Consider the following 5,433-nt stretch of genomic DNA (forward strand, 5'->3'; position numbering starts at 1 on the left):
TGGACGGGGGTTGTAGATCTTCCTGTGAGTACTCTGTCTATATTGCAAATAATTTTCATTGATCTATCTTTTTCTATCTTTGTTCTTTCCCATATATTACTTTAATGAATCTTATTCATAATCTGATCCCATTTGGTTAGGCTGCAGAAGAAGCACGAATCTAAATTCCCCAGGTACATCAAATTAAGCTAACATAGGAATCTAAATATTGACATATGTATTTATTCTAAATTCTATGTGATACAGTTCAAGGAAGAATGTAATCTGGTTAATCATTTTTAGTTTACAATATACATTGATATGCTTACTGAGAGAACTAAAATTGTGACAATAGAATAGTTAGTCATCAACTTGCTGCGGAGAAAGTTTGAATACCGTTAAGAAGTATGTAGGATGAACACTGTATTGGCTATTCAAATAATTAGTGAACTTTTTAGGGACAAAATGTAATGACCCGGCCGGTCGTTTCGAGTATTACAACCCCATCTCTCCATTTTGCTGCTCAAATTGTGCTTTACAGTTGTTATTTAACTTACCGGGGTAATTGGTTCGGGTCCGGTGAGGTTTTGAAATGATTTGTAATACCTAGTTCCAAAGTTTAGAACTTAAGTTGAAAAGGTTGACCGGATATTGACTTATGTGTAACGACCCCAGAAGAAATTTTGGTAAGGAAATTAAGGTTTTGTGGTGCCGAATAATTAGTTCAAAGGTTGCAGGGGCGGTACAGACATTTTGGGTTGAACAGTGCGCGGGGGAGTTAAAGGAAATTTTTTGGCAGAAAGATGCGTTTCTGCGGTCCACTTTGCGGCCGCAGAATCACTCTGCGGGCCTCATAATGGTCGAAGAATGTGCCGATGTAAGTGCGAATCTGCGGTCGATTATGCGACCGCAGAGCTATTTTGCGGTGCATTATGCGACCGCAGAACAGGTCTGCGGGCTGCATAGTGACCGCACACCCAGGCAGAAAATACCCAGTTCCGAGGAGCCATTTTGCGGGCCGCAAAAGCATTATGCGGTCACATATGCGATCGTAGAGTGTGTTTCGGAGCTTCATTTTTCTGATTTTATAAACCCGACCCCATTCATATAAAACACTATTAGGGGTCATTTTGAAGGACTCTAGTGTGTGTACATATGAGGATATAAAAAGTAATACAATTCTAGAGTTAGGGCGTATTGGTCCTCATTCCATACATTGTTCAACATTGTGTTTGGATGATGACATGGAAATCAAGTCATCTGAGCCTTTGGAGGAGTCAATGGACGAGGAATGGGGTGCCTATATTCTTGAATTTGTTGTGCCAAAAAGCAATAATTACATTCCTCATCTAAAGGTCAAGAGGTGTAGAGCGAAAATTTTATTTCTTGGCCTGGTTTTCTTTGTAGCCCCACCGACGGAGCATAGCCATAGACTGGATGCCCTATTGGGGGCTCAATTCATAAGTTCGAGATGGAGACAAAAAGTGCTACAAGTCGTGTCGCGACATTAAATGAGGCGCTTGTTGGGAGGCAACCCAGCTTTACTGCTTTCTTTTATTTTTATTTTTATCTTATTATTGTTGTAGTGTTTGTTTTTATTTTGTAGGATTATAAGCATAGGAGGCAAAGCCATTGAAAGTGTGCAAAAGCGAGCTAGATGGTGAGAACTAAGTGTGGGGTGACCACACCAAGGACCATGCCTGGGGGAAGTCTGAGTACCCGTGAGCCGCTATTGCTTTGGACTTTGGCCTTTCAGGGAGTTTCTTGTCCACCCTCGTTATTATTTTACTTTATTTGTGCATTGGGGACACTGCACTCCTTTAAGTATGAGGTGGGAGAATTCTTCTAGCTAATTAATAGTAGTATGTTAGAAAATGTTAACTTCTTATTTTGATTTTAGCTTATTATTTTTGTTTTCGTAGTTGTGTAGTATTTTATTAGCTTAATTTATTTTTTTTAATGTGGAAAATGAGAAAAATAAAAAACAAAGTAAAAAATTGGACATTTCCCGACGATGGATCTCCTAGACAGTTTTCTTGAGGGATTAAAGTCTAAACAAAAATCCAAAAATATGTCTTTTAGCTTTCTTTAGGTAGTAATAATCCCATGTGATTTTTCTTTGTGCATCGGTTTTTTTCCATGGGATGTAGTTTGAACAGGGTAGTAGTTTTTCCTTTTATTTTTTTATTTTTAGAGTAGATTAGAAATTAGGGAATAAATGGAGGAAGAAAGATGAGATTCCTAGGCGCCCTTGACTTATTTGATAGTAGCATATTTAGGCTTTGGCATGCATAGTATCTTCCCTATGTGCTAAAAGTGCATATGATGCCTTGGTTATTTGGATAGCATGTTTTGTGACGCCTATGTCTCATTTTCTTGACTTATGTTCACTTTGTGCTTAATGCTTAACATCTCGTGGCTCCGTGAATACTTGCATTACTTTGAGAGTCGGAATGAAACCATCCTTAGTGAGTCATGTGCCATGTGTGAAGTGATATTTTTGTATAGTCCATGTTATTATGCTTGTGTCTAGAACTTGCCCGACATGTGAGTTGAAGCGAAATTTTAGGTGATACTCAGTTTGAAAAATGATTTTAGGCTATCTTTGTTCTTTTTGAGTTTAATACTTATCACAAATAAAATATATCTCTAGTTAACCATTTTGAGCTTATAGACTTTTATTTGGCACCCACATTACAAGCCTAAACCTCTTTTGTTCTAAAATAATATTGTTTTGATCCTTTTACATCTTAAAGCACTTTAATTGTAAGATGAGCACTAAAAGGAGTAATAAGGGACTAAGTGTGGGGTGGCTTTTGAGTGGAACCAATGAAGGGAAGAAAAGTGCACTTGTTTTGTAAAATAATACACCACTAGAGGAAATTGAAAAAGAAAAAAAAAAGAGAAGAAAAAAATTTAGATGAATAAATTGATATTTTGTTCTTGCTAGTGGGAATGAATTAAAGTAATGCTTAAAGAAAGAGGGAACATTGTTAGGGATGATTTTAGCTGTGAAATTAAAATTGCGGTTGAAGAATTTGCGCTTACAGTTGATTATGTGATGTGTTAAAGTGCTTAGGAGGGTTATCCACTATTCCTAAATATATCCTTACCGTCCCTTAGCCACATTACAACCATAAAAAAGTCTTAATTGATTTTAGACTGAGTGAGCTTATATTAGTAGAGATTTACATTAAGGGCAAGCCTATGGTACCAATTGCATGCATGTGACTTCTTTTGTGAGAATGAGTGATATTCTTTGATATATATGAGTCTTTAAAATATATTTGAGCATTTGATTTGAATGTATGTATTCAACTTACTCTCTTGTTCTTGTTGTAAGGGCACATGATTTCACAAGGGATATGTAACGTTATTAGACTTCTCCCTATGATATTGGGTGTTCAAGCCATGAGTGCATTGTGACATTGAGTTGGTTTTTAAGGCTAGGATTGTTAGGAACATATTGTCTTTGTTGTGAATATTAGTAAAGTATGGCATAAGAAAAGGGAAGTGTATGTAATTGCACATGCTAAAGTTTAATTGTTGCTATAAACTATGGTCATTGGTGTAGTGTGCCTCGATTGTGTAAATATAAAGTGCTTAAGGATAGTGTGAATTATTAGTTAACTCGAGGACGAGAAACGTTTAAGTCTGGGGTAGTAATGTTTGGCTATAATTATATATTTATGGTGCATTACTTACCTTATATTTAGGTACTTTAATGCTAAATTATATTATATGTGTGCTTAATTGAGTTTATTTTATGTGTAGGTACTTTGTAGATGAAATTGGGAGCGAACTAGAGATTTTATGTGTATTTCATACACTACAAGAATGGATTCATGATTATTTAATTATTGGACAATGATTGAAGTTTAGTATTATAAAAGAAGACAAAAGAAAGACAATTGCAAATTGAAAAAGAAAGGAAAAGAAGGAGAAATTAAGGAATGAAAAGTTTGGCAGCTAAGCACAAAGTGAATCAAACTCGGGCAGAAGTCACGTGACGCGAGGCAATTTTCTCGCGTTTAAGCTCGCGATGTGCGGTCTGTCGCGAGGTGCTTCACGTGTTCCGGGTTTCAAGACTATTTTGTCTCCTATTTGGTTTTGGACTTAGTTATTTAGTCTAGGTCTTTACTCTACACATATAAATAGTCATTAAACACCATTTTTAAGGGGGACCAGACGTTTTTTAGAGGAGACTGACTTTGGACATACTTTAGACCTAGGGAGAGCACAGAGCCGCCGTGGAGGCCGGAATTCATCAGATTCCATCTTTCTTCCATCAAACTTAGTAATCTTTACTTTTTCTTGATGATTTGTTGTTTTGCTACCATGTCTATGTGGAGCTAAACTTCACGTTCTAGGGTTGTGGTTATAATGAATATTGAAGTTTATTAATTATATTACGGTTAATTCGATTTATCATCTTTGGTTGTTTCTCTAATTTTGTGCATAATTGCTTAATTATTTGGCCAGCAGTTGAGTTCTATTTACTATCTATTCTATGCTTGGGAAAGCCGTGTTTAGATTAGAGTAGAATTAGAGTGAGCTTGTTTCTGAACTCGTGGCTTGGGGAAAGATTTCGCGGTTAGGATAGAAATATACCTAACAGTCTTGCTTAGTTGAACGTACTATATTCGTTCATGATAGATTCTCGTTCATGATAGATTCAAGCCCATAGGAATATAGGGTTGATATATTATGGATAGACTGATAGTATTGTGGGAACATGCTATTTATATAAACGATCCGGTCAACTAGCAATCATAGATAATTTGGATTAACAAGTGTAATTATGAACTCAATAGGATTGATAAACCGACCTCAACCCTGGAATTTATATCTCCCTTGGTTACATGTTTAAATTTCGCAATAGTAGTTGTAATAAAAAAGTTAAACTTTTGATCATCTTGGACAGTAAATTGATTTTAGTTTGCTTAGTTAACGGTTAATCTAAGTCTCTGTGGGTTCGACATCCGACTTTCGAGTCACGTTATTACTTGACGGCCACGTATACTTGCGTGTACTTGGGGAACCAATAGGTGTGCACATTTTCTCCAAGTAATGCACATAGCATGAATGTGTCCCTCATGATTGTAGAGATCCCTTTGGACTTTGGACAAAGTTTATCTAAACGGATTTAATACGCTATGGGTATTTAATCCATCCTAGGTTTAACATGATGCATGCACATTTTCGATCAGAGTAAGTTTCTAAAAGGGTCTAAACCGGTACTCTCAAGCAGATGACTTGGGAGGGAAAGACACGGGACTGTCGACTGCACTGTTGATCGGCTAGTCTACTACTAATAAGCCTTTCCGATTTGACAATGGTATTTACGAAAAGCACGGATACTCATCAAGAGCCGCTATGTAGATAATTGGCAAGAGTGAAATATGATGTTTAAAGCATGCTTATGCAAAAAGCGATAACATATAGTCAAGTAAT

This window comes from Nicotiana tabacum, chromosome 23, assembly GCF_000715075.1.
Source record: "Nicotiana tabacum cultivar K326 chromosome 23, ASM71507v2, whole genome shotgun sequence".
Lineage (NCBI taxonomy): Eukaryota > Viridiplantae > Streptophyta > Magnoliopsida > Solanales > Solanaceae > Nicotiana > Nicotiana tabacum.